The 19,994-nt window shown below is 38.0% G+C and overlaps 1 non-coding gene across 1 annotated transcript; it reads left to right on the forward strand.

Annotated features, from left to right (window-relative positions):
* Nucleotides 1-3,369: 3,369 nt before the first annotated feature.
* On the forward strand, nt 3,370-3,780 carry LOC103417353 (uncharacterized). Its single transcript, XR_011576772.1, has 2 exons — nt 3,370-3,486; nt 3,563-3,780. It is a non-coding gene; the product is annotated as an uncharacterized protein (transcript).
* Nucleotides 3,781-19,994: the final 16,214 nt, after the last annotated feature.

Here is a 19,994-nt window from a genome sequence, read left to right on the forward strand (position 1 = left end):
TCTCCCATCTTCTAAGTGATTTTAGCATTCTCCAAGCTATCTTAGCTTTCTTTGTGATTCGATCCGGGGAAGCGAGGCTTCGAAGGCTTACTTAGCTTGTTCATCGAGGTATTCAAGTCTAAGTGCCGCACGGGCGGAAGGCTTAAAGAGTCATCCCGTGACAGCTGGTATCAGAGCCAAGCTCGTGAATCACTTGAAGGAAAGTAGGATATGGCAAGTGGAGAGATGGTGTCCGGAGTCTCCGACCTAAGGGAGCGTACTGCCGAGGTCCAAGACGTTGCCAAGAGCAAGCCAAAGTTAAAGGACTTGCAAGCATCGATGGAGACCATGGAAGAGCGACTCGAGAAGGTGGAACGAACCATACTCGAGTTCGATACTCGACTTGATGAGGACGTTGTCGACAAGGAGGAAATCCAAACCATGGTGGACAATGGTAAGGATGAACTGCGTGGCTTGGTGGAAGGGCTACGAGATGAGCTCCTTGGCGCTCTCAACACCATGGCAGACAAGATGCGGAGGGAAGTCCAGGTTCACCTTGACAACATAGAGGCAAGGTTTGTGGCGCTTCAAGAAGAGATAAAGGACACAAGGGAACTTAAGGGAGATGTGGCGTTTTGTAAAGAAGCAGTCGTGAAGCAATTCGTGCAAGGGCCGAGGGAAATCAAGGCGTTGGACTCCAAGGTAATCGACTCCTTTAAACCCAAATCCTATAATGGGAAGAGGGAAGCAAAGGAGCTCGACACATTCGTGTGGAACGTGGAGCGATACTTCAAGTACCTGAAGCTTGAAGATGACGAGTCCAAAATCTCAACGGCAACCATGTTCTTAGCTGACAATGCCCTTATGTGGTGGCGTCGTCGGAGCATGGAAATTGAGCAAGGTACGTTCTCTCTCACCACTTGGGATGAATTTAAGAAAGATCTTATGTTGCACTTCTATCCCCAAAATGCCAAGTACGAAGCCAAGGAGAAACTAAGGTGGCTCAAGCAAACGGGGAGCGTCAAAGACTATGTCAACGCCTTCGTGAGCTTGTTATTCGAGGTGCCCAACATGTTAGAGGAAGACAAGCTCATGTACTTCATGAGTGGACTGCAAAATTGGGCAAAACTCGAACTACAAAGGAGACACGTGCAAACATTGTCTGATGCCATTGCCGCCGCCGAATCCTTGATTGAGTTTAAATCAAGCCACCAAGGTGATTCCAAGTCCACGGGGAAGAAGGGTAACCATGAGAGAAGTGGGGGAGAACATAAGCCGAAGGACAAGGCCGAGACAAGCAAACCAAAGGAGAAGAAAGCCGATAAGCATGACAAAGGCAAGGGTAAGTCTTGGCAACCCACTTGTTACCTATGCGACGGCCCTCACATGATGCGAGATTGCCCACAAAAGAAGGCCCTTAAGGCCATGACTTTCAAGGAGGACAAGGTCAAAGAGAGTAACGATGCAACGATGGGATGCATCCGTCTACTGAATGCCATCCAGACAACCCTCCCACAACCTAAGGCTCAAGTTGGGGGAGGATCATTGTTCGTCGACGTCAAGACTGGTGACAAGACGACGCGTGTGTTGGTGGACACGGGAGCAACACACAACTTCATGACGTCGGAGGAAGCCACAAGGCTTGGCCTCCGAGTCACAAAGGAGCCCGGTAGCGTGAAGACGGTAAATTCCGCTGCCACCCCTATTGTTGGAGTTGCGCGCAATGTACAAGTAGACATTGGCGCATGGAAGGGAGAGATCGACTTCACTATAGTCAAGATGGACGACTATGGCGTAGTCATTGGGTTAGAGTTCATGGACAAGGTACGAGCCTTTCCCATTCCCTTCTATAATATCTTCTGTATCCTAGCCGACGGAAGACAACCTTGCCTAGTGCCATTGGAAAGGCAAGCCAAGAAGTGCACCCAACACTTGTCGGCAATTCAATTTGCCAAGTCTTGGAAGAAAGGCGAGGCCACATTTCTTGCAACCCTAATGTTGAATGAAGGGGAGGAGAAGTACGGGCCTTTGCCGAAACAAGTAGAAGACGTCCTTGTGGAGTTTGCGGACGTGATGCCTAAGGAACTGCCAAAGAAGTTGCCACCAAGGAGAGAGGTCGACCATGCGATTGAGTTGGAGCCTGGTGCTAAGCCTCCCTCCAAATCACCTTATAGGATGTCGCCACCCGAGTTGGAGGAATTGAGGAAGCAACTCAACGAGCTACTTGATGCTGGCTACACGGGGAATAGTCCAGCCGCTTTCAAAACCGCTAAGGAGTGGCAATTAGCCCACGAACTTGCTCGAGCTCATTTGGAGAAGGCTTCAAAGAAGATGAAGAAATGGGCGGATCGTAAGCGAAGGAATGTGGAGTTCCAAACTGGCGACCAAGTCTTTGTGAAGCTCAATGCGTCTCAGCACAAGAGTACTCGTGGCTTGCACAAGAGCTTGTTGCGGAAGTATGAGGGACCATTCCTTATCATCAAGAAAGTTGGCAAAGCCGCTTATGTTGTGGAACTCCCACCCCGCCTCAAGTTTCACCCGGTGTTCCATGTGAGCAACTTGAAGCCTTATCATGCAGACAATGAGGAGCCAAGTCGAGGTGAGTCTCATCGAGCACCCCCTTTGATGACGGAGGCATTTGACAAAGAAGTAGAGAGCATTGAAGCTAAGCGTGTCGTGGTGCGACCAAGACAACCAAAGCATGTGGAGTACTTTGTCAAATGGAAAGGGCTACCATACTCCGAAGCAACATGGGAGAAGGAGACGTCCTTATGGCAATATAAGGACTTGATTCAGACATTCGAGAGGCAAGAGTCGACGAGGACGTCGACGGCTTAAGTGGGGGAGGATGTCACGGGCCATGTGTTAAAAACAAAGAAAATGCCCAAGACATCATATATCTAAGCCCATGAAGCCATGTCTTCATGGAAGCTTCTGGAACGTCCCGAAGAAATCAAGAACATGGCGGAGCATTCAAGATAATCTAGGGCATTCCGGAACATTCCACACAAGTGTACATATTTAAAGCCTCACCTAGAACAATCTAGATTAGGCAAGTTGTATCTAGAACTATGCTAGATATTTTTGGATGTAAGTAGAGGATTCTAGAACCCTCCATTGAGGAGGTGACTTAGGCCTATAAATAGGAGGCAAGGCCATTTGGCCAAACCATCCAAGAATTGTAAGCAATTGTAAAGCTTTCTTACGTTTCAATACAAAGCTTCCTTTCTCCCATCTTCTAAGTGATTTTAGCATTCTCCAAGCTATCTTAGCTTTCTTTGTGATTCGATCCGGGGAAGCGAGGCTTCGAAGGCTTACTTAGCTTGTTCATCGAGGTATTCAAGTCTAAGTGCCGCACGGGCGGAAGGCTTAAAGAGTCATCCCGTGACACTAGGACTGCATGACGATCATCATGATTACCACTCTGGCAGATCCGCCGTCACTGATGATCAAAACCACCACCACCCTCACCCTCATCCTCACACCGAAAGAGAAATGAAATTCACTGTACACACACTCTCTCCCCAAATCTTCTTAATACTATCTTATTATTATTGTAGTTAATTAAATTAATTTAATGCAGGAAGAGGCGGTTATAGTGATGGCTTCTGCAAGGTCAGCAACAAGAGTACCAACAAGCATAGCAAGAGCACGGCCGAAGAATCATAATAAACCACCTTTAAGCTCCGGTAAAGGTGGTCAGATTAATTAACTGTTATTTTTTCACGATCTACTTAATTAGTAGATAGTTAGTTGTCTTGTCCACCTTAATATTATTATAACATATGCATGCATGGACTAGCTGCTGCTTCTTTCTTTCTTCTTCTTCTTTGATTTCTCTGCGCGCGTTTGTTTAACTTTAATTAATCAACATCTCTTTCCAATTAAATATATCTGCTACAACTCATCATCATGATCAAGGCCTGGATCTGTTAATATTGTCGATCGAAGTTCTCTTGGAATATCATCCAAAAAATCAAGAGATCATAAAATAGCAATACTAGAGATTTAAAGCTCGTTTGGATGTGCTTTTAAAATAACTGAAAACACTTTTAGAGAAAATATTTTTGGGTTCCAAAAACATTTTAAGTGCTTTCTACAAGAAGCATCAGTTATGTGCTTCTTTCATGAAGCACTTTAAGTGCTTTTCCAAGATTTATTAACATTTTTACCATGAATTGTTTCCAAAAATATTTTCACCAAAAGTGTTTTTAGTCATTTTAAAATCACATCCAAACGAGCCCTTATAAGTTGTATTTGGAGAGATTTTTTCAATGTGATCGATATACGAGGTGGTACATTACATGTCACTATACAAATGGTGGGATATGTGTGTTAAAAAGTTAATAACTTAAAAAATAAAATTTCCCACAACTTATATAAAAACACATGGTGTACCACTTGTATTCTGGTTACAATGAAAAAAATTTCGTTCTATTTGATAAGGCCTAGTTGGATAAATGGTTCTCGTAGTGATAGAGTATTTGGAAGATAGATCTTGTGGTAAAAATATTTGGATTTCAACCCTTATGGTGAAGTGGGTTAAGAATTAAGCCCAAAATCAAAATTTCGTTAGTTATTCCATTACTGGGGAAGGTGAGGGTGCAGATACCATTCGTGATGTTCCAGTTCAAAACGAAGCTGACAGTAACTGCTTAGTTGTTGCTGCAACCAGTGAAATCGATGATAAGCTGTCTGACAATAATCCTAAAGTCCCACCGGGATTTTCTTTTTCTGGCATTCACCAGGAAAACAATACTGCTGAGCTACAACTACCTCTACCTCATGTAAAATGAGCCACGGACGAATGGAAGGAAAGTTCAAACAAGTTGCAAGATAGGCTGGTCCTGATGAAAAACAGATTTGCACCTTGCATATCTACAGACATGGAGCACAAGCAGGCATGTGATGGTAGTGAGGAGGACCCCGATGTGCCTCCTGGTTTTGGTTGATGAGTTTTCATGCATTTCAGTTTTCACCGTTACTCTGTAACCATCAATTTCAGAGACAATGGAGTCAAGGATCAATCTATGGTAACTGCTTAATGTATGTTATATTGAGTTCCTACAATGGGAAAGTTCCTCTGTAATTCCCTTAATAGAATGCGATACTGTTAACATTATGTTGCGTATGGGCGTCAAGATCCTGGGTATTTGGTGTATCTTAGCTTCCTTAGATGTAGACTTGATGACCCGACGTGTGAATAAACAGGAAAATCGAATGTTTAAGAATCCAAGAAAGAAAAAAAAAAAAAAAAAGCTTGGTTTGTTAAGTGTGAAGCTATGGCTAAAGGGTTAACCGAAAATTTAGTTTTTGGGCTTCAATCCTAACGGATTTCACCATGAGAGCTTAAATCCTAATTATTTTACCACGGGGCTAATTTCCAACTACCATGTTACCACAATGACCATTTATCCAATTAGGCCTATTTGATAATTAAGAGAAGATTTATAAGGTTTTCTTGATGAATAATTGAAGGGAATACCTTGTTCGAGTCTGCATTGAATTACAACAATTCAAATTATCGTAAAAATACCATGCTTGTAATTTGTAAAAGATGATTTTTGAATGAGGTCCTCCAACAGTGTGATCCCTTTGGTGAATAGGAAAGGGGATCCCTGTTATGGAACATAATATATACTGAATGTAACTATATGAAAGTTATTACTTAATAGAGGTGTAGTTATAAAGGATAATTTTTTGACTCGGTTATTCTTAATGAAATTGTGTAGATGCAAAAAAGCTCAGGTGGAGTATGTCAATTCTAAAATGTAGACGGAAGAAAAGAGACACCTAGTCTCTAATAGTTAGTGCATCTATGTATATAGTTCTCTCTTTAATGCAAAAAGTTTCATGTCAAGAAGGTGTAAACATGTTTGAGAAGCTAGAAACACATTGGCTTGAAGGTATTGATGTGTTCACTAAACACCATGTTGACGTGTTATTACATCTACAAGCTCAAATAAATGGCATCTATGATGAAAAAATCATTGGCCCATACAACTTTAGAGAAAAAAATTATTTTATTTTAAATAACAAAACATTGCATACATGTAGAATTATTGACAAGTATTACTATGTGGAGTGGTGAAAAGTTTCTTGAGAATTATTGACAATTTTTATTCGTAACATTGCATAAGAGTGCTATATGATCAACATGTGGTCACAAAACACTCAATACGAGGACGCTAGTTTTCCCACACCAAGAATAGTGAAGTGATCCCCTTAAGAAGATACTCGTATATACATACATATACACGTACAAAAATGATCTATGAAGTGGACTTGAAGAATTGGCAGTTCGGATCGTGGTATAGACGTGGGCTGCCATGAGGAAATCAAAAGTAAATTAAAAAAATGAGCATTCCAAGAGCAAAAACAGGGTCATGGTCATGGAAACCAGCAACTGTTGAGTGGATAATATGGGCTGTCGATGCCTTTGATTAGTTTTGTCTTGCTCTCTTGAAAAGTTTGCTAGCCAGAATCAGAATCGAATCGAATCGAATCTCAAGTTACACTTTCTTTCCCAATATCCAAATCACGAACGTCTGCAGTGAACGATACCGCCTTATTTCTTGAACCAAAAAATCCCTCATTGACGTACGTCCAGGAGAGTGCCATTACTTGTTGTCTGCAGATCATCTAGTGCAATGCAACCTCCACATTAACCAAGATATTCTTAGATATCCTGCATTGTGTACCTCCTTGCGTGTAGCCGGCGACACGAAACAGAGATACAGGTTACAAGACAAGTTCTTTCTGAGTAGACAACATCCTATTGAAAGGGTGTGGTTTTTCACAGCCTTATTAAAGTTTGCACACACTCGGCATCAAACCCGGTGAGGGTAAGGAAGACATGGCACAAAACAGAACACAGTGGCGTTCTAGGATTCATGTAGTTGACCGTACTTAGTGAGATAAGATTTTGTTATTATTGTCGCTACTGCTACTACATAAAATCTAACTCATGTGACAGCCCACCACCAAGTATCAATGTTCTTTCTTAAGTTGAATGCAAGCAAGGCACTAGAGTATTCACATAACCGCAACATACATTTTTGTTCATGTCTTTTTTGTTTTTTGGTCAAATGGTTCATGTCTTATTATTCCCAGATTATTCATTCTCTAAAATTTGGTATGTTATGTTTATCAAAATCTGACAACCCAACCGATGCACATTATATGCACATCATGCGTGTCATGCACATGACATGCACATGATATGTATAATTTCTCCACAATTTTTTAATTAATTATCTTAATATAGGGCTTTTAAATTGGAGTAACTAAAGTTTTGATATTTTGTTATGTTATTTTAACAATAACGGAAAGCATACAATCGGTGTTTGATCGTGCATTTGTGGAGTGAGTATTGTCAATGGTGTGGTTTTAATAGGTGAACTAATGCATGAGTGAGGGGCAAAATGGATAGGAGTGGGACTATGTGCTGTGAGCCTAGGGACTCTCTTAAACACTTGCCGCCAAAATGACTCCATAAGACATAGTGATAAAACAAGGTAGATATAGGGTTTCGCGATAAGACAAGGCATATATAGGCTCTTAATTATTTGATTTGCACACTTGCACGGTAATGATGACACCTTGGGTGTTGTCCATTACTACCATAAATTGATAGTTTTTTGCAATTATGACTATTTTCTTAGGGTCCTTGATGGTTTTTTTGCAAAAATAAAAAAATAGAAAGGTCATATAATTAGGAAGAAGAAGTACATGAGAAAAGTAAAAGAAAAGAAAAGGCTGTATTTGAATTTAAACGCTACTATTACAAGAAACTTAAACAAAAATAAAAAAATTTAGTCTACCTATCTGTACCACATAATTTAGCACATAATATATTTACTTCCTAATGCCATTTGCAAGAACTACAATTACTAAACTTTTCAGGGTCAAAGAAATCTCAATGCAATCGAACTGTGAAAGAACCCTGTAGACTTCCACAGTTGCTGCATGCTTTCATGGCAGCATTGTCATCGTAAAATTTTAGAATTTAAGCTACTACTTCCTATCCACACAAAGACCCAACAAACACCGTTGAACCATCTCTCTGCATTCCATTATGCTAAACAGTCCTGATTTGTGACGGTTGAGAGAATACAAGCTTGAGGAATTATGCTTCGAATCCTCGCGTAGCACACCAAGATGATAGTGTAGACATCAATATTCTAAAAATCGCTCTAGACGGCACCTAGGCGCTGAGCTGTGAAGGCCTTATGCAATTTGGGGCAAATCGGTTACAGAAATCGGGAGGAAGCTAGGCGGCATCTAGGAGCTCCCTAGGCAGTCTAGGCACTCTAAGCGGTGCTAGGCGACATGTCTAGGCGGATTGAATCTCGTTTTCCTCCGCTGCTGGTTCTGCAACATTCGTTTCAAACTCTCTTCTTCAGCTTTATACGCAATTCTTGTCATCATCTTCTGCATTGCTCTAAATAATGCTATCTGGTTTAAGCAGACTTGCATATGCAACTCAAGCTCTCGCGAAGCCAGACTCAAAGAAGAACGAAATTTATAAAGGAAATAGGAGGAAGACAAAACAAAAAAATAACCAAATAGGAGAGAAGATGTGAGAGATGAGGAAGAGGAAACAGAATATAAAAAAAAAACCCAAAATAAAGGGCTTTCAGTTTTCCAAAGTGTCAAAAAGGTTTTGTAATGTGCACCAGTTTTCTATATTTACTGCTATTGCCCACCATTAACCTTATTAGATCCAATTGAAGGAAATTTTGTGAAAAACATGTTCATTTAAGCAACATCTATAGCATGCAATTAACAAATTAAAGGCGGAATCATGCTTGTATGCACTTAAAAACAAAACATTAACCATGAAATTCAAAGCCTAGTAGTTGGGTGAACCAAGACTCAACTCAAAACAAAGTGAGTTGAGAAATTTATACCTTTGTTGATTCCTCTTTGCATAAGCAAAGGATAATCACCCAAGAGATAGGGCCTTCATTCCTTGCTTCTTAGCTCCATGGATTTGGATGGAAGAATTGGTTTCTCCAAGTTCTCAAAGTTGAGAACCTCTAAGTCTCCACACCAAGGAAGGATTGATGAAGAAATGAGTGACCTAGAGGAAGTGAGATTGCTAGCTAAATTCCTCTAGGGTGGCCGGCCTCTTAGAGAGAAAAGAGAGCTTGTGTTCTCATCTTTTCTCCATAAGAAAACCCTAAATGAATTTTGGCTATAAAGTCATATTTATACCTACATTCATTTGAATGGCAAACTTGTAATTAAGTCCAAAACCCACTCCTTTAACTAAATGGCCGGCCATAGGGTTTCATTGGGCTTTTAAGGCCTTTGTGAATTATTTGTCATTAAGTTGTCATACAACTTAGGTCAATGGGCTTGACGTTCGAAGCCCATTGGGCCTTGAGGCCCAAAACTAACCCGTGGTCTTTTAACGAACTTGATTCGTTTGATTAATTAACATATTAATTAATCCTTGTCATAAATAATTAAACCATTTAATTATTCTTACTCATCTCCATTGTTTCTTCAATCTCTGCCTTACACGGTGTACGATCCATTAGGTTCCTTTTAGCGAGGCAGTGGGCGATTAGAACACTTTCAAATCGATTGTGAATTGAAACTTACTTTCAATTCTCCCTTTAGTGATTATACACGTTTAGGGCTTCCACGAACCATGAGTGACACCTAGCAGTATGTCATGGTTACCCAAGCTAATCAGAAGAGGTGGAGAACCTATTCAGTTTAGGATTACAATGCAATACGGTCTTTCTCTAATACAATACTCTTGATCACATTGTTTGGATTGATAGTTTATTCATGTCTACTATCCAATGTGATTCATTTACTTATATGATTACCTTGAATGTGATTTGGAATGACTTCCTAAATCTCATTCATACTCTGGCCAGAGATTCTTAATCATATCATAGAGTATTCTCCCTCAAATAGTTTGAAGGTTAGAGATCCCTTGTTGCGCATTCACTCGCCTCCATGGCTAAGTGGCTTAACCCCAACTATGCCGTGGACACCCTCGAATGGAGTGACTTTGACATAATCAAAGATCAAGGACTTAACCACAAGACAAATATGATAACTCAGGTCAAAGGACTACTTTGCATTATCCCAACCATGAGTTCTCATGTGACATGAGTATGAGAACTCCGCGTTGATCGTGTTCAGTGGACTCATTCGTTATTGAGCACCTACATGCTTATCTTGGTGTCAATCACACCAATGACTCGAGACTAGTCACTCTCACTAAGAAAAGACATAGCATGTACTGATCTTAACGGACTGTCAATGCCCAATTGGCAATCCTATGATCATGAACGTTTTAGGATATGTATACGAAAGAGAATGGTCTCATTAATCTAACTTGTTTAAATTACATTCTCCTAATTACATATTACTTGGACTTATCATTTAAGCATATAACATTTATATGAGACGGCTTAAAACAATAATCTTTGCCCTTGATATTAAACTAGATTAGTTTAACATGTGAAATGTCCGTAAAGTATCATCATATGATTGGTTTTAGGGCACATTTCTAACACCAATCCCATCATTAAATATTATAATTGATTTTTTTTTAATATTTTTGGCACTATTGAATCTTTGACATGGGATTGAGACCTTGGATAATGTGAGAGAGGTAGAGTGAATCTTTTGATCTAGGTTCCACCGATTGGAGTGATGTGGGAGAGGTGGAGGGCTTATGGGTTTTTTTCTTTCTTTTTTATTTTATTTTTTATGTTGTATTATTTTTTTGAACACCAAACCATATTGTATACTAAAAATCTTATGTTACAAAATTACATATACATATATATTGTTCTTTTAAAAAAACATATCTCAATATTTAGTTATATATTTATGTTAAATTTCCTAAATCCGCCTAGTTCGCCTAGGCATCCGCCTAAGTCCCGCCTAACTGCCTAGACGTTAGGCCCCAGTCCGCCGCCCGACTAGCGCCTAGCATTTTTTAGAACCATGGTAGACGTACGTTACTACTTCATGACCCTTTGAGATTGCCATCTTCAGAGCCTCAATTCTGGCATCTTCCTTATTATCTTGGAAGACGTATGTCATCCCTAGCATGTACAGGGCATTGGAATTGCCGCAGTTCGTGCAGCGTTTCAAGAACTTGGAGACATCTTCATTATTGCTCTATGAACTAAGTAGGTTGAAGCCTTCAATTTCCCTAATGTTGATGTGCTCGAATATGTGATCGTCTTTGTCAATTTGATTAAACTTCTTACACACCATTTTTGCTGAAAACAAGTCCTTAAAAGATCAGGAAGCAACCTTCGTCAGTTTTTGGACAAGAAGTTCATCCATAAGAGATTGTATAGTTGAAGAGGTGGTTCTGGCTTTCTTCATCTTTTTGAACTTGTGGCTTTGAATAAAACACAAACCCTTAAGAAGACAACTTATATAAATGGTTTATATCTTGGATAAGAAGGGGAAGAGATATGACAGTGAGTGAGAACAATTATACGTTGGAATCGAATGGTTCTAATAAGAAAGGGATTTGGTGAATATATAGAGATGAAATACCCTTTGAATACAGCTGTTTAGTTACAACTTTTCTCGTTGAATACAATTGTTCAGTTATATCCTACATTCATATCCTTTAGAATGAATGAATTAATTAAATAAATAGTTATATTATTTCTTTATTAATTAATTAATCTATTTCACTACAATCATATGTATATTACTGTTGGAAATATGCCCTGAAAGTCAATCTTTGGAAGAAACCTTTCAGGACAATAAATGGATGTATAGATGACTCTTATACATCAAATGGCAAAGATACTATTTAGGACTATCTCTATAAACGATATATGTCCTAAATGGTGAATCCATGGACAATGGATCGATTGAAGAAGTGATCAAATGAAGTTAGACTACAGAGACCTTCTTCACATAACCATCATGTCCAAAAGGTTTCTGGTCATAGGATTGTCGGAGGGATACTGACAATGCATAGACCGGTACATACTATGTCCGCTTCAATTAGAAGGATGGAAAGTCTCATCCCATTCGTGTAGTGACACTAAGACAAGTATGTAGGTGCTCATTAAGGGAATGAGTTCACTGAACACAATCGAACGAGAGTACTTGCATGGAGGTCTACTCACATGTCAAGCAAGTAACTCTAATAGTTGGAATAATGTAAGTAGTCCTTTGACCTGAGGCATCGTCGTTGTCTTGTGGTTAAGTACTTGATCTTTGATTATGTCAAAGTCACTCCATCCGCGGGTGTCCACGGCATAGTCGGGGTTAAGCCACTTAGTCATGAAGGCAAGTGAATGCGCAACAAGGAATCTCTAATCCTCGTTAAGAGAGGATGAATACTCTAAGATATGATTCTGGAATCTTCGGCCGAAGTATCGAGCGTAATAAAGGAAAGCGTTCCTATACGACTCAATTGAATCATATAAGAAGGAATAATCACATTAGGGGTTTGACATAATATATCCATACCTTAGTGATGTGATTGAGAGTATTGTTTTAGAGAATGATCGAATTACATTGTAATTCCAACTGAATAGGTTCTCCGAACAACTTCTACATTAGCTTGGGTAGCCATGATATATGGTTAGATGTCACTCATGGCTTGTGAGTTCTTCTAGATGATTAAATGTAGTCGTCAAAGAAGAAGGTGAATTAAAAGTAAGTTTTAATTCACTAAGTGATTGGATTAAATATAATCAATTGGATTGGTGCCAATCACCTCACTGCCTTGCTAATTAGAACCTAAAACGATTGTTCACCAATACACTCTTGTAGTGAGTAACTAATGGATGATGGAAATAATTAATTGGATTAATTAAGTGTTGTGATTAATTAGAAAGTCTAAAGAAATCATAAAAGCGATATAAGATCGTTTTGGGCTTAAAGAAACGTTCGGGTTTAATTTGGCCCATTGGGCCTAAACCCATTGGGCTTTTATTCAAGCATTGGATGACTTGAAATAAATAAAAACCCAAAGCCCAAACAACACAAAGGGGGCCGGCCAAAGGAGGGAGAGAAAGGTCAAATGTTGACTTGTTTCTTTTTTGCTATAAAAGGAACTTTATAGCAAATGTTTCATTAGGGTTTTTTGAAGTGTTAAAAGAACAAAAAGAGAAAAAGAAAAATATCTCTCTAACACTCAAAGGGCCGGCCACCATAGGGGGATTTAGCTAATCATATTTTCACCCCTTTGGTTATTCCTTCATCCTTCTCACTACACTAGTGGGTGAGGATCTTTAGAGGTTTTCAATTTTGGAAACTTGAAGAGAACCTAGGAGCACTCATACTAAACAAAGTGGAAGAGGCAAGGAAGGAGGCTAGGCTCAAGGAGTTCAAGGAGCAAAGGGCTTGGAGGTGGTCCATCCTTGGTCTAAGATCTAGATCAAGAGGTATAAAACTACTCCTAAACTTTGTTCTTATATAAATTTGTTTTTGATGCATCTTACATAAACCTATGCATCTTGAAAGGGATTTACATGACTAAAGCTTTGATAATATATGTTGAAATGCTTCCGTTGCTTTCGTATATAAATTTTGAATTGTATATGCATGCTAGTCACTAGAAATCCCACATGAAATCTCATATTTTCCCTTCAAGTGGTATCAGAGCCAAAGGTTTATGTATGATGTGTCCTTTTGGATTTTATGCATATGGGTTTTAATTTTATGTATGACATATTATTGCTTCATTCAAAGTAAGTTTATCTTTTGTTTTTCAATTGTTGAAAAATGTAAATCAATAGTTAAGAAAGATATGTATGCAAAAAGTGTTTTGAATGCATGAATGAAGAATGAGTTTAGAACTAATTTTGGGGTTTTGAGTCATAGGGAGGGCATGGCAAAAAGGGGTTTTTGGCTAAGTGTTTGTGTTTTTATTTTGAATCACACACACACACTTTAAAGCTAGAAAGTAGAAATCTTGTCACTTTTGTTTTTGGGTTTGAAAAATCACCAAGAATATACAAATCTTGAAAATATGTTCATGGTTTTGTTCTTGGTGTTCATGGTTTGGTTTTTGGTGAAAATGGTTTTACTTGTATTTCATGCATTGTTTTGTGGTTTTGGATGATGTACATACCATCCATAGCCATCTCAAAATTTATTCAAACCTAGACTTGTCTAGTTAAATTTCCATCACCCTTTTCACTGAAGTCCTTAAAGCAAAACCAAGTGACAAGCAAAATTTAATTTTTTTTCTACTTTATGTTGGTTCAATGCAACAAGATGGGTGAGACTTCCCATCTCACCTTAATGTGGCCGGCCACCCTAGTGGATTACCCACTTGTGGGGCTATTTTGTAATTTTTGAAAAGTTGATATTTACTTTCAAGTATTTACGGTTTGACCCCTAACTTTTCATATTTGCATAATAGGCCCCATCTATCTAAAAAGTTAAAATATTTGATTTTAATTTTGTTAGTTGATTAAACTCATAATATTATTATGCCCATATGCACTAAATCTAATTGTTTATGTTGCATTCCCATTGATTATTTAATGTGATTAGGTAGTTAAAAAAATGGGTGACTATGGACTTATGCCTTAAACGATAATTGAGCTATGAGATAAGGCGCTAAACTCAAATTGTTTGAACCTTGGGAATGTGTTTTAATTACTGTTTCAATTGGACCTTGTCACGTTGGACATTAATCTATCTCTCCCTCTTAGTATGTGTAATTTGTAGGAATTTGTACAAATCAGTTTGTAATTCTTATTACTTCTTAATCTCTTTTAGTTAGTTGATTCCCTCTAGTGCTAGACTAGAGTTTCTTTAACTATTGGTAAGGAGACATAACTAAAAGAGGGTTTTGACATGAGATTAAAGATTAAATGGGTCCAACGCCCTAATTAGCAATGAATGATCGTCTTTCATTTCTAATGGCTCAATGAAAATGTTTTAATTGGATTGAAAAGCACGTAATTAAATTGACACAACCTCCCCGAGTTCTTATTCAACAATGTTGGCTCGTTGTTGCAATAACCTAATAAGTCCATGGTCATCCAAGAGCCTAAGATAACTATAAAGTCCAAATTCAAAGGAATGCAAAAAACCGTAGTAGTAGTAGTTACTTCCAATATTTGAAAAAAATCGTTTTTGATATTGATTTGTTTTTCTTAAAACAAATAGTGGGAGTATCATACGCTACTAAACTATAATGAATACAATTAGTAGTTATATATATCTCCAATATTTTGAAAAATGTTTTGATATTGATTTATTTTATGAAAACGAATAGTGGGGATATCATATGCTACTAATTTCATTAACTTTGGACTAGTAGTTATAATAGGACACAATTTATTTGAATGTGATTAAATAAATAAAATTGATGAGACCTTAAAAATCCCTCAACCAACATACAATATTAAGTTGAAAGCGTAAGAGTGCTTTGAACACTTTTTCGTGGCCTTCCACCGTGGTAGGCTCCAATCGTTTATGACTTGTACACCGCCTTCACCCTATCATGGGGGAGTGCAAAGTGCATGCTTATACTCAGAAGGAGTTTATTTAAAACATTTGATGAGGTGAAGGTAGGCAACGAGTGTGGTCAACATCGTATCATCGTGAGGTCATACTTGAACCTCTATCTAAACCCGCATGGTGGGTCGAAACTTAACTAAGAGAAATGGTGCCAACATCGTATCATAGTGAGGCATGGTTCTCTAGAGGCCAAAAAGATGGGTAATCACAAGAGGTTGTTGTGAATGGATAGTAATACCCTCTCATTATTATTTTTGCTAGCCGACATCGTATCATCGTGAGGTGGGCTTGGTAATAGTGAGCCTCCCATAACCCGCTAGGAGCTTTCATTGAAATCTCCCGGATTCCATCTTGAGGGATATGGAATTTGCCAAAAATGGTGGGTGGTGTCATTCAGTTTAAAGATCCGAATCATTTGACTTAATCAACAATCAAACTAATTATTTTATTGTTTATGTATTTAGATATGGTTGGAAGCACACTCGCGAAAATACTCGACAAACATTGCCTAGAGGGGCACAATTTCCCATCATGGTATCGTAATGTCAAGATTCTCCTAACATTGGAGAAGATTGTTTACGTGCTAGACAAGGCCCCACCTCACATACCTCTCGGCCCTGAGGCCACTAAGGATGAACGTGCTAAGTATGACAAGCACGTTGAGGATGACACACAAGCCAAGTGCTATCTGTTGGCTTCCATGAATGAGGAGCTACAGAGACAGCACGAGGGCATGGACAGTGCATCTTCCATAATACTCCATCTTACGAAGTTATATGGTGAAGGGACGCGCAACCGTCGCTTTAGCACTGTTAGTGAACTTGTGAAGACCAAGATGGTCAAGGGGGCTCCAGTGCATCAACATGTACTGAAGATGATAGAACTCATTGAACAATTGGATAACCTAGGTACTCCACTTGACGGGGAATTGGCCCAAGACTTCATATTGGCTTCTCTTTCTGATTCATTCTCGCAGTTCGTAATGAACTACAATATGAATAAGATGGATAGTACTCTCTCTGAGTTACTAAACATGTTAGTAACTGCCGAGAAGACTATGAAGAAAGAGAACGTTGTAGGGACTGCTGCAGTAGCCTACAACAAGCCATCCTCTTCCAAGGCTAAGCTGCAATGCAAAGGCAAAGGGAAGGAGAAGAAGTCTCCCACTCCTAAGCCGCAAGGAGGAGTGAGGAAAAAGAAGGCAAAGGAGCCCAAGGGGACTTGCCACCACTGTGGAAATGAGGGGCATTGGAAGAGGAATTGCAGGTTATACCTTGCAACTCTTAAGGACAAGCCACAAGGTATGGTTTATGTTCTTATTGTCAATTCTAATTGTTAGATCTTCTAAAATTTATATTTGATATAAAGGGCTAATCACTTGTATAATTGCATATAGGTGGAGGAGCCAAGTAGAAGAGGAACAAGCAAAGAAAAGTGTGGAGAAGGGTTCGGCCACCATGTTTTTGCTTACTACTTAGGAAGTTTGTTAGGCATTTAAAGATAGTCTTTAAACTTTCTTATTTTGTTAAGAACTTATTAAGTGGCTTCATATGATGGAAGACCACTATTAGTGCCTAAATGTATGAAGGTATTTAATTAGTCTCTAAATGTATAGAGCTAATTCTTTTTGTATTAAACATTATGAATGTTTGAATTATCATATTAATGTAATGTGATGAATGCCTTCTAATATATTATTTCCTTAAAGTAGTGTTATGAATTGAATATTGTCTTGTTGTATCCTAGTAGAGATACAAGATTTATATATCACTTTAGTAATGTGATAACCAAACTTTAGACTTATCAATTATGGATAGATCTCACATGTTGGACATAGAAGGATACAATGAATCTTTAGATTTGGTTCCAATTGTCTACCTAAGAGTTCTATATGAATTGACAAAAGTCTAGAGATTCCTTTCTTGAAGAAAAGGAAGATCGCATTATAATGATATAAGTGATAAGAAAAACGTTTCTTATATGGTTATCACTTAAACACAATCATCAAGATCACTCTTGATTCAATTAGTAGTTTTGAACAACTAATTGGGCATTCTTAAAATTGTTTTAAAATGTCCAATGTGTTAGTGATTAAACCAAGAACTAAGTGTCTAAATCTATGAAATGTTTAAAGACTTTAGTCACTTAATGGCAAGACATCAACTTCGTGGAGATTGAAACAAATAAACTTGAAAGGTTTTAAATCTACTCCACAATGTCCTCTACCCGTATTCTCCACGTTTATACATTTTGAATGTATGAAGTGATTTCTCATTAAAATCATGAGAAATAGTGGGAGGTGTGAAAATGGATATAAACTTAAATATGATTGGTTTATAGTTGTCTAAAGAATAATAGTACTTGACTATTATTAAGAGTTTGTAATTTTAATTGTTAAGGGACTCAAGCTCTTCAAACGCTAAAATTCTATGTTGTGTAACATTCTAAAGAATAGTCTTTGAATGTTGGTTTCGTCAACCTAACATAAAATGGTTATATGTTGGGAGTTGTCCATCATTCTCTTTTATGAGAACAAGCTAATAACAAAGCCCATGGACAAATTTGATGAAACAAAAGGGAATTGTTTCAAAATGAGTCACAACATATAGTTTAACAACAAGACAATCCAAATTCAACATCTTATGTAACTATAACGCTCTATGTAGTTTTGATAAAGAATTATATCAACCACCTAGAAGGAATGGTTGAGTTTCTATATCCTTAGTAGGAGCCATGCTTCCACTAAAGACTTGGATAATTCTTATATGACTACATTAAAGGTATTAGTATGACTAAAACTTGTAGTATGGTGTATGACACCATATAATTTAAATGAATAGACTTGACAAAGCAAGTCACACATTTCAAAAGGAATTACTTGAGAAGAAATTCTTTTGTGTATGATTCGTTTAAATAACTTGTGTTAGCTAGAGTTGTTGATAGTCTCAAAATAGTTGAGACATCATCAATAAGCTAATGGATCTTAATGATTGTCAATAGATCCAAGACAAGTTAGTGGGAGCAATATGCATTCAAATCAAGAAAATATAATTGTTAAATTTTTGAATGAATGCTAAGTTACAACAAGGCCAGTGGTGATGTCATAATTTGAGCAACAAGATATGAATAAAGTCTATTTGATAGACTTGATAAAACATAGATGTTACTCAAAATGACAAAATTATGACACGGTCAATTTTGAAGTATAGACTTGAAATTGGACTTAATGATATAGCAAGGCTATCTCAAGAATGTTTAATGGGGAAATTAAATCTCAAATGTTGAAGATTTGAGAAGGCGTTTTCCTATATGATAGAAAAATCACTTTCATAACCCTTATAATGAATGTGTCATAAAATCACAAAAAAGGGACACATGTATGGACTTGTGAGATGATATCCAAAGGTGAAAAACCACATGGGTTGTCACTTTAAGATATTACTATAGCCCAGGATCAGAACCATAGCAACTGATAGAGTATTATTGCCTTTAAGAAAGGAACATCAGAGTAGGACTCTGGAAGCGTGCATTCACTTAGGTTATTAACCAAAGTGAAAATAACCCATTTTAACAAATGGAACTTCATAATGGATGAAGTACTAATCATATGAATGTATTGATAGTATTGTACTACAATGGTCTCAAGGTTGGAGCAAAGTATGTATAAAGTATACAAACGAAATATATGACGATATATTGTTTTAGAAACTACTTCAAAAGGTGTTTAGAATGGAAGGGGTTCTTTTAGAACCAATGATTGAATCCAAACCATAAGGTCGTTAGTAGGACACTACGACGTAATGGGGCGATAGCTTAAGTCATGGAATCAAGGTCTCATCAAAGTATTCGAACACAAGAAAGAGACATCATCAAATGTTTTGGAAACATTTGATAAGTGAATCCCTTTTAAATAAAAAGGATTAATACATAACCAAGTTAACCTACGAGCATAAGCTCTCTCAACTAGCATGTATAAGATACACTAGTGATTGACTTTAGTGCAAGTGGGAGATTGTTGGAAATATGCCCTGAAAGTCAATATTTGGAAGAAACCTTTCAGGACAATAAATGGATGTATAAATGACTCTTATACATCAAATGGCAAAGATACTATTTAGGACTATCTCTATAAACGATATATGTCCTAAATGGTGAATCCATGGACAATGGATCGATTGAAGAAGTGATCTAATGAAATTAGACTACAGAGACCTTCTTTACATAACCATCATGTCCAAAAGGTTCCTGGTCATAGGATTGTCGGAGGGATACTGACAATGCATAGACCGGTACATACTATGTCCGCTTCAATTAGAAGGATGGAAAGTCTCATCCCATTCGTGTAGTGACACTAAGACAAGTATGTAGGTGCTCATTAAGGGAATGAGTTCATTGAACACAATCAAACGAGAGTACTTGCATGGAGGTCTACTCACATGTCAAGCAAGTAACTCTAATAGTTGGAATAATGTAAGTAGTCCTTTGACCTGAGGCATCGTCGTTGTCTTGTGGTTAAGTACTTG

Source organism: Malus domestica, chromosome 15, assembly GCF_042453785.1.
Source record: "Malus domestica chromosome 15, GDT2T_hap1".
NCBI lineage: Eukaryota > Viridiplantae > Streptophyta > Magnoliopsida > Rosales > Rosaceae > Malus > Malus domestica.